This window comes from Panthera uncia (genome assembly GCF_023721935.1).
Source record: "Panthera uncia isolate 11264 chromosome A1 unlocalized genomic scaffold, Puncia_PCG_1.0 HiC_scaffold_16, whole genome shotgun sequence".
In the NCBI taxonomy this organism is placed as follows: Eukaryota; Metazoa; Chordata; class Mammalia; order Carnivora; family Felidae; genus Panthera; species Panthera uncia.
Window position 1 is genome coordinate 73,043,451 of NW_026057576.1, and position 10,840 is coordinate 73,054,290.

A 10,840-nucleotide genomic window follows, 5' to 3' on the forward strand; every position below is an offset into this window, starting at 1 on the left:
ATGCAGAGTGGGTGAGCTATTTGCACAGGTTTCTGTTTCGCGGGTGATTTCTTAACCTGCACTAATGTGAGTTTTTCATTTCTCCTTTTTGACACAGTCTGTAACTTTTAACAATTGAGACAGAGTGACATGTAACATTATAGAAAGATCATAGACATAGCACATGTATGAAAAACCTAAACATAGCACGTGAGTCCATTTGCACACAATGGATCCATTTCTCCTCTTCCGATTCTATCTGCCTCTTCGGGCACCCAGTGGAGAAAGGGACTTTATTTTTTTTTTAAGTTTATTTATTTGAGAGAGAGAGAGAGAGAGAGAGAGAGAGAGAGAGAAGGAGTGAGAGAGGGGGAGAGAGAACGACTGGGGTAGGGGCATAAAGAGAGGGAGAGAGAATTCCAAGCTGGTTCCATGCAGTCAGCATAGAGCCCGATGCAGGGCTCAAACTCACCAACAGGGAGATCATGACCTGAGCAGAGATCAAGAGTAGGAAGCTTAACTGAGTGAGTCACCCAGGCACCCCCTCAAGGAACTTTCTTTTATAATGGATTAATTAATGAACACTAATCCAATGGCTTAACGAATCAGCCCTTCCAACATTGTTTTTATTTAAAAGAATACTCAAGGGCGCCGAGGTGGCTCATTCGGTTAAGCGTCCAACTTAGGCTCAGGTCATGATCTCGCAACTAGTGAGTTCGAGCCCCGCGTCGGGCTCTGTGCTGACAGCTTGGAGCCTGGAGCCTGCTTCGCATTCTGTGTCTCCCTCTCTCTCTCTCTCTCTCTCTCTCTCTCTCTGCCCCTCCCCTGCTTATCATCTGTCTCCCTCTCTCAAAAATAAACATTAAAAAAATGAAAAGACAAAAATTAAAAAAATAAGAGAATACTCAAAAAGTAAGGTAAACAATAAAACGAACAGAATTTGAGGCACATGGCTCCTTGACAATTGTGATATTTTGTTCAAAGTGATTTCACAGTAAACCCCCGTAAGCTACTCATTTTACCTCCCTGTGCCTCAATTTCCTCCTCCGCTGAATGGGAAAAATGACAATGTCTACCTATTTGGCTAATCGTGAAGCTTAAACAAGGCTGTGCCTGTATGTCACTTCAAGGAGTTCTGAATAAAAATGTCTTCAGTAAACATCAGTTACCATCAGTGCTACTGGCCATTATTCTGATTACCAGGGATGAGTGAAAGAGCCCAGAAAATATCAATCCTGAGCCTAAATCCAGCACTCACAGTCATAGAATAATTTCCCCCCACTTTTAAATTAAGGATAATTCAGAAATTTAGATAAATATCTATTCTCACGATCTGGGTAAAATGTTTTCGTACAAGCACGCACACACACACACACACACACACACACACAGAATTCCCTTTCAGACTTACTGAAACAGACATTAAGCACCAACACATGTAAGTTACTACAAATGGCCGCATATTGTATGTGAACAGCAAGCCTGAAGTGACTTCACTGTGATCTCCTGATATGATCCAAACCCACGTGTCCTTGGAGTAGGTACAGAAAGGGGCTGGCATCACTAAGCCACCCAATGGCTCATGTCATCCACTCCAGCAAACCATTTTCAATCTTTTTAGTTGTTGTACAGTTGTACATTTTGAATCAAAGACCATAAGACATCCACTTCAAGATTGGTCAACATATGCTTTCAGTATTTAAATTACTAGACCATTTCTACATAGTTTTATCTATAAAGAGAGGCTACAGGCAATACAACCTTATATGCCTTTGAGCAACTTTGCATCTGTTTGTCAAACTGGAAAGAATAGTACACAATTTAAGAAAAACATAATTTGGGGGAGGGGCACCTGAGTGGCTCAGGCAGGTAAGCATCTGATTCTTGGTCTCCTCTCAGGTCATGATCTCACGATTTGTGAGATCAAGCCCCACATTGGGCTCCTAGCTGTCAGTGTGGAGTCTGCTTGGGATTCTCTCTCTCCCTCTCTCTCTGTCCCTCCCTGCTCATTCTCACTCTCAAAATAAATTAAAAAAAAAAAAAACAGAACAAAACAAAACTTAAAACAAAAAAAAGTAATTTGGTGATGCTGAGGGACTCTAGTTAATTTTTTTTTTTAATGTTTATTTATTTTTGAGAGAGACAGATCATGAGCAGGGGAGGAGCACAAAGAGGGAGACAGAATCCGAAGCAGGCTCCAGGCTCCGAGCTGTCAGGACAGAGCCCAACGCAGGGCTCGAACTCACAAACCACGAGATCATGACCTGAGCTGAAGTCGGATGCTTAACCGACTGTGCCACCCAGGAGCCCCACTTTTTATTTTTTATGAATCTCACAACACGGCAAAGGCACAAAGGATTTTTTTTTTTTTTTGGTGTCACCAGAATAGAAACAGAAAAGAAACACCTTCTAAGACTATTTAATAGTAAGCTCAAAATAAGCTATTTATAATGACTCATAGGATCATGAACCAAGACTAACTTTACTAAAGTAAAGTCTAACTTTACTAACTTACCAAAGCAAGTCTAACTTTACTAAAATGCAGTACTTACAAAACACTTATCCCTGTCACACAGTGCAAGGTAGCAAAGTATCTACAAACAAATAGATATTTCAGGGCCTTCCTTCTAAAATCAATCTTCCTTCTAATTCCTTGTCAGTATGTATGTTTTTCCATCTTTACTTTTATTATTAGTGGCGATTTCTGCTCCTATGCTTAAACCCAAAACACGATTGAGTAAAAACTACACATAAAATGCATATACTTGTTCTTTCTTATAAGGTAACAACCCCGGATTTCAATAACAGTGACATAACACTTACCATTTATGAAGTATTCCCCTAACTCAAGAAACCAGTTCACCATCGCCAGAGTCCCATAATGCATTCGTTAATACCTTCATTTTACAACTGAGGTTAAGTGGCTTACCCAAACTCCTGCTTCTATAAATTACCAGAGACAAGAGGCAGAGCCAGATCTTCAGGTCACAGATCCCACCAGACCACACTCCTCTGTGGACCATTATTTGAACCCACAATTGATAGTACCTTTGAAATGACAGTTAAAAATTAACTAAAGAGATTTCACAATGCGCTAGGCAGTGTCGTGCTGTTTATGTCCATTATTTTAATTAATATTCAACACAACAATGCGAAATATGAGCTTTATTTGTGGCATCTCACAGATAAGAAATCTCTCAAAATTACAAAGCTAATAAATGCTGCACTTGGGAATAAAACCCTTGTATCTCTGCACCCAGATTCTGTTCACTGTAGTTACGATGTCGGAGAATTATGGGAAGTCGTTTCAGACATTTTTTTTCATGGGCCTTCATGGAAAATTATTTACTAGATTCTTGAAAGTGAAGGTTATATGAGAAAACTGTTGTTGTTGTTGTTGTTGTTGTTGTTGTTGTTGTTGAGTTGCTAAACACACGGTGATGACAGGCATTATGAGGTTTATCTTCTGGGTTCGTATCACCAAGGATCCTAGTGAACTGAGGAGTTAGATGTGGGTTAAGGAATCCAAAGAGGGAAGAGAATGACCATGTAGATTTCACACACTATATAAAAATTAGCTCGTAAGAAGTAGGAGGCTTTGCAGACAAAATCTGCAAGAAGAAGCCAGTGCAGCCAAGTGGTTGGAGATGATGCCACATAACTCTGCAATGAGGAAATCATTTGCCAGGTATCTGTTGGGGGTGTTATGTGTGGAAGGACACAAATACAGGCCAGGCTGTGGAGAACAATTCTAAGTGTGGGGATCATATTAAGTGGGATTGAGGAAAAAGAATGAGTAAGGAAAGAATGAGACTTTGAGAAATGAGACATCGTGGCCAGAAATAAGTCAAGGTCATGGATATACTTGGAGTCAAGTAATGTTAAGTAGTGGGGAATAAAATGGAGTCTTTTATGATCATTTATCCCTCTGGATTGGATCATGCATAAGAGTAGGATTAGCTGAAAGTCAGAAAGGCTTGAAGCCAGAAAGGCAGAGCACTACAAGAAAGACATTTCATTAATCTAAATATATTAGTTAGCCAGGGTCTAGACAAGGACTTTATGGATAAGAAAGTAAAGGAGGAGGTAATTTAACACAACAGAAATTGGAATGACCATAACAGATTTAAGATAAGAAGCGTCAAATTTAAACCCCATTTGCATTTGAAAAAAGTGTAATAGACTTTAATAATAAATAAAAACCATAGCAGCTCATTCAATTTTTTTTGTTTTTTTTGCCAGCCTGCCTCCCTTGTGGGGATTACACAAAAAGTAAGATCAGTCATATTTTTTACTACTTCTATGCCGGGGCATAAAGACGGTCTATTTGCTGTGTCAGTGATGAACTTAGCTTCCAAAAAGTGTAAGGCGATAAAAAGGAAAAAAGGATTTTATCAAATCTGTTCACAATGCTGATGGATTAAGATACTGATTTTTTTTAAATTTTTTTTTTAACGTTTATTTATTTTTGAGACAGGGAGAGACAACATGAATGGGGGAGGGTCAGAGAGAGAGGGAGACACAGAACCCCAAACAGGCTCCAGGCTCTGAGCTGTCAGCACAGAGCCCGACGCGGGGCTCGAACTCACAGACCGCGAGATCATGACCTGAGCCAAAGTCGGCCGCTTAACCGACTGAGCCACCCAGGCTCCCCGATACTGATTTTTAATTTGAATGTTAACTCTGCATTCTACAAGCTGTATCTGTAGCGTATTGCCTGCCTGGACAAATAGTACTTACTAAGTTATTTTTAAAGCTCTTCAAAATTGCACTGAAGTCATGAATTTCATAGTGCCCCCCACCCATCATTTATTTTTTTCCATCATTCAGATTAGCATATGGGGGCTTCAAGGGCTTTTATTTATTTATTTATTTATTTATTTGAGAAAGAGAGAGAGGAGAGTGAGAGAGAGTGGGGGAGGAGCAGAGGGAGAGAGAGAGAGAAAGAGAGAGAGAGAATCTTAAGTAGGTGCAGGGCTCCACGCAGGGCTCGATCCCACAACCCTGAGGTCATTTGTAGGCATAGTGGGGCCTTCTGGCACACGTGATCTCTAGAGGTCTGACAGACACTGTGGAATCCCCTTAACTTTCTACTTCCACTTGCCTCTGAGAAATCCCACAAAACTGCTGAGGAAAAAATTCAGTCAGTGTCATCTAAATTAAATATGGCGTAACCAAGGGGTGCCTGGGTGGCTCAGGTCAAGCGCCCGACTTCGGCTTGGGTCACCAACTCGCAGTCTGTGAGTTCGAGCCCTCCTTTGGGCTCTGTGCTGACAGCTCAGAGCCTGGAGCCTGCTTCAGATTCTGTGTCTCCCTCTCTCTCTGTCCCTCCCCCGTTCACGCTCGGTCCCTCTATCTCTCTCTCAAAATAAATAAACATTAAAAATTTTTTAAAAAGATAGTATAACCAAGTATCAAAATAAATGGACAATAATAACAGTTTTATATACTCTCGACACAAATATGAAGGCCCTAGGGAATACCCCCTCACCCCTCTGGACACACGGATGACACAGAATGACATTAATATGTATCTGCTTTCTTTCTGCAAAAAGAGGGCATGAGAGGTCCGTGACGATGTCAATATCAAACGAGAATAAGGAGAAATGTTGAAATACATATTTTTCTTAAAAAAAAAAAAATGGTTTTCCAAAAAAATACAGCTTTGTAAATCACATTGAAAAACTGCCAAGAAAATATAAAACTCAATTTATCACATTATTTGTCTACCTATCATATTTCATCATCTTGAATTGCTATTATTACCGCTACTAACACTTATTTTTAATTGTGTATTGAGGAAAAAGCACCTAAATGCTGTTTGGGTTGATGTTGGCCCCTTAATCCTCAATTCTGCATTACATATTAACAACAGAAACAACAACAAATGGTGTGTTGGATCAAATCTACGGTTCAGAAAACCCAGACCTAAATTTCAGTATTCATTTTAAATATGGCATTATTCAATCTTTCCAAATCTCCTGCATGGTAAATAGCATTATTTTCAATTTAACCTGATAAAACAAAGTCTAAAAGAAGTCAAAATGCTTACCCAAGGTCACACAGCAGGATTGTTGACGACACCGGGGAGGACACAGGTTTCCTGAGCTCCTGTGTCCATATTCACGCCCAGGGCCTCCCTCTACACAAAGGCTGGCCTCCCTCCCTCACTGCAGGGCTTGGGAGATGGGACCAGACACAGAGGCTGAGCCTCTGCTGGGCTCTCCACCACGTCTCCATGAAGTAACAGTCAAGTTTGCTTTTTAACGATGTGATAAATTCAGTGGGTCGGCTGTTGTCCAGGACTGTTGGGGAATGGAATAAAGTAGTCTGAGGATTTGAAGGCACACGTGTTAGGAGGCCAATAGGGCCACAGGGCCAAGGCTTATTCTCCAATATAACTTTTATTAGAGATAGCTCAGCTGTTTTAATCCCAGGTCTCTGGTCCGCCATGTCAGTCTCTTGATTGGCTATAACCTTGGGAGGAAGGAAGAAAATGAGTGACTGGCCGCCTTCCCAAACCTTTCAGAAACTTCACTAATAGAACTAGGACCAAACCCAGGTTGTGCGACTCCAAGTAAAGGGACATTTAGGGAACACTGCTGTCATTCTATAATTAGGAATGAAATTCAAGTGTAAACATGAAGGCAATTGCTGCGGAAAAGGTATATGCATATAATAGAAAGTAGTAACGTTTAAAGACTGTTGTAAAATAGTAGCTTAGTAGCTATTACTACTGGAAATATTCATAATGGTCAAGGTTAAGAGAATTGAACTCGGATGTAATATACTCCTTAGCATTATTATTTTTTTTTTTCAAAACCAACACGAAGTACAAATACACGCAGAGAACAAGAGATCAAGTGTAAGAAAGAGAAGAAGAGAGCATTAACTGTTATTAACATTATTTCTCTCAGGAGGTAGGGTTTCAGTTAACTTTTTAAAATTGTTGGCTTTTCTTTCAGTTTTCTGGTTTTCCTCGATACTCTGCACTGACCATTTACTTTTTTGTATAATTAGATATATATTTTTCCCCTTTAAATTTTAATAGCTTTGTGGGAACCACTTTCAGGTGCCTGTTCGGGACCTAGTCATTCACAACTTCTTCCTTACTAACAGTTTCCTACTTTTTGTATAATGTTGCAATGTACCCAATTTAAAATATTTATCTTCCCAGAATGTCTCGCAGATAAGGTTTGCCAAAATGTGTGAACAGCGGTATGTTAATATAAGTAACTGCTGACATACGTCTTCTAGGCTTTTGCGTTTTATCCTTTGCTCTCCTTAACCTTCTTCCTGTGAGGAAGATGGCTAGAGATGTACTAACATGAGAATGAGAAGCCATAAGCTAAGCAAGAAATTAGAAGAAATCTGTGTCCTTGATAACATCATCAAGCCTTTGCACAAGCCTGTACTACCTACATTTGTGAGGGGGGAAAAATAGCTCTCTACTTTGTAAAGTACTCTGGACGGGTTTGCTTTCTATGTAACCAAAAGTAGTCGTAACTGACACAAAACAAGAGAAGAAAAACTTTCACTTGCATTCAACTCTGAGCTGTAAATGGAGATGGTACAAAGCCCCTAAATCCAGTAGGCATTTGAATCAAGTGGTTAAAAAAAGATAAAAGGATCCCAGAAGACTTCCAGAATGGGGAATTTCTCCCAGCATCCTCACCATATTTCAAAACTTTGGGTACCAAAAATCCTTAATGAACACGCATTAGCGTTCATTTCAACGTCAACCTCAGGAGTTAGGCTTTCCTTACGAACTGTCAAACGTTACGCAATCGGATATGTTTTCTTTCTGTTCCAAGGACTGAAAACAAAAATTTTCATGTAGTAAGACATTTTACGTCAAGTGACTTGAAAAGCAACATTATATATTCCCAAATAGAATTTTAGGACTTAAAAGTAGGGGCATGAATGAAATACTGTCAAGAGAAAAGAGGATTTTCACCACTGAACACGGCTCATCTCTGGAATATCTGCGAGATTCAAGCAAATAGGATTTATGCCTTTGATTTTCCTCAAGACTTAATCTGCCTCTATACGTCATCCTTACCCTGGGTCATTTCAAATGTAACCTCTGTTGCAAAAATCTCCATTTCTTTTCTCTTACCTTTCTGGAATATTAAAACAAGCTTCTGGCATTGTCAGCATCTAGTAGACCCTTGTAGACATGACTAAAACACCCAGCACTAAAAGCCATTCCACTAAAATGGAGGAAGCATCTTTCTAAATGATGGTTCAACAAACCATAACAAAATAGAACCTCCTCTCTCTCTGGAAGTGATCAGACAGGTTCAAAAAGAATATTTGATGATATGCCAAGCCAGCACATTGCTGTGATTATACAGGGAATGCCCACACCCCAAACAGCCAGACTTTTCTTCTCAATTATAGACCAGCTGCCACCCATAGTGAGCCTGATTTAGCACAAGATCAAAAACCCCAACTCCCTCTACCTGGGTTCAGTGACATTTCACAGTGGCGCAGGACCCAGGTAAAACCATTAAAAACATGTTTTCGGGCCCATGTCAAGAAGAAATTGAGACCTAGGGCTGTGTTTCCCCTACCTTCAGACATTTTCTTATATTAAATGAGTGGTCCATTTAGAAATCTCACTGAAGTGTTGAAAACAAGCTGCCTGCTTTGTAATTCGTTTATACGTTCATCCATTGAGCAAATACCTATTGAGAAAATATAATTAAAATGTTAGGATTAAAATGTTATACTAAGCTTCTTATCCTGTTTCGGATGCTAACATTAAGTTTTTTGTTGGTTTTTATTGTTCCTTCAGACAAATTTTGTTCCTCCACACACCGTCATACACCTGTTTTGTGAAACTAAGGAGAAGCCAGCTACACTGCCACTCCGTTCAATTCCATGTTTCATGTTATCAGTACTCAAGGTACCCAAACTATATTTTCTACTATTTTATATATCGTAGAACAACACACAAAGCCATAAGTTCTTACGCAGGTGCTAACCAAGCTGTAGCACCATGTCTATGTTATTGTGCAGGGATGCAATGTATCATTAATGAAATAATAGAATCTCAGAATGGACGCACAAGGTTATCCAGATGCCAGCACTCTTTCGCAACATATCAAAAAGCAGCGCTTTCAACTGCTGGATGGATAACATCGTTTTCAAAAGATAGGACGCCGCATTGATGTCTACACCTGAGGGTTCCTGTTCTGAAAAGTTTAAATGTTCTTTCATGCAACGCCCTGAAATATTTTGTGAAAACAGCTCCTTCCACACCTGTCAATCCTTCCCCACCCCAGTCTCAACCGGCTTACCTCCTGGTAGAGAGGAGTCTCCTCAGTTCTCTCACATGATCCTCATAGGAGATGATCTCCTAGCCCACCGTCATCCTTCTTCTCTGGACGGTTTAAATTAGTTCGTGAATGTCCTTCTTGAAGTGCAAATGCAGCTTGTAGGTGGAATGTGTCAAGTTCATGGAAGAGTGAGAATATTCTTGTCTCCCTCACTGGCTCTATTCCTCATCAGGCTGGCTTCACTCACTTTGGCATTCTTGTCCTCCCTCACTCTCTGTTGTCTGATATTAAGCCTTCAGCCAAATAAGACTTATATCCTTCTTACAAAGGCTGGTATTGATCTATATATAACCCACCTATATTAACCAGAGTTTATCTTTTGGACTTAGCGTGGAGTGTTACATACAGGATATTTCATTTCCTTAGCGGGATTCTATTCTCTACCTTTTCAAAATCTTCTCAATTTCTGAAATGTTTTCATGTGAGTCTGATAATTTCACGACTGCTCAAAAACAAAAAACAAAAACAAAACACTCTCAAAAATACCTAAGACGATACCTGACAAGGGGAATATTCTCAGGGTAGGATTTAATTCCCTCACCTGATTTTTCCAGACGCAACTCCAGATTAGAAATTGGAGTTCAGAATTGTACCTCTGTGTCCTGAGATACCACGCCCTCCTACCCTCCTTTTAGGTACTGCAGAAAAGGAAAATAATCTAAGTCACATTTAAACAAATTTTTAACATTTATTTTCTTTTTAAGAGAGAGAGATAGAAAGAGATAGAGAGAGCTTGAGTGGGAGACGGGCAGAGAGGAATGGAGACACAGAATCCAAAGCAGCTCCGGGCTCTGAGCTGTCAGCACAGAGCCTGATGCGGGGCTCAAACCCACAAGCTATGAGATTGTGACCTGAGCCGAAGTTGGATGCTTAACTGCCTGAGCCACTCAGGCACCCTTAAGTCACATTTTTTTGTAGTGAACCAGAGATCACATCATCTACTAGGAAAGCTTCAGAATTGGTGTAAGAGTCAAAGGTGGTAGTATTTACAGAACGTTATTGAAAATTTTAAACTTTACGCAATTATAAGTTAACTGTCTTTCCAGGAAAATGATCTGCTTCCTGTACGATGTTTCTCAGCCTTTTTAATTTAGGACCCACACTATTAATCAGCACTATATTTAAAGTGTTTATCACATCTCAGAAATAAACCCATGCTTATAAGCTCAACTAGTGTACCACAAAGGAGGCAAGAATATGCAATTGGGAAAAGACAGTCTCTTCAACAAATGAGGCTGGGAAAACTGGATAGCCACACGCAAAAGAATGAACCTGGACCACTTTCTTACACCACACACAAAAATAAACTCAAAATGCATGAAAGACCTAAATGTGAGAACTGAAACCATAAAACTCTTAGAAGAAAACACAGGCAATAATTTCTTTGACATTGGCCATGGAAACATTTTTCTAGATATGTCTCTTTGGGCAAGGGGAACAAGATTAAAATTAAACTATGATTCAGTTCTCATCTGAAATCCTTCTTTGAAATGGGGGGCAGGGAAAAAGAAGAAATA

General features: G+C 39.8%; 1 long non-coding RNA gene across 1 annotated transcript; it reads right to left on the minus strand.

The window, feature by feature from the left end:
* Nucleotides 1-3,156: 3,156 nt before the first annotated feature.
* LOC125933947 (uncharacterized) lies at nucleotides 3,157-9,435 on the minus strand. Its single transcript, XR_007461166.1, has 4 exons — nucleotides 9,285-9,435; nucleotides 8,556-8,669; nucleotides 6,032-6,456; nucleotides 3,157-3,476 (listed from the first exon to the last, which is right to left on the minus strand). It is a non-coding gene; the product is annotated as an uncharacterized LOC125933947 (long non-coding RNA).
* Nucleotides 9,436-10,840: the final 1,405 nt, after the last annotated feature.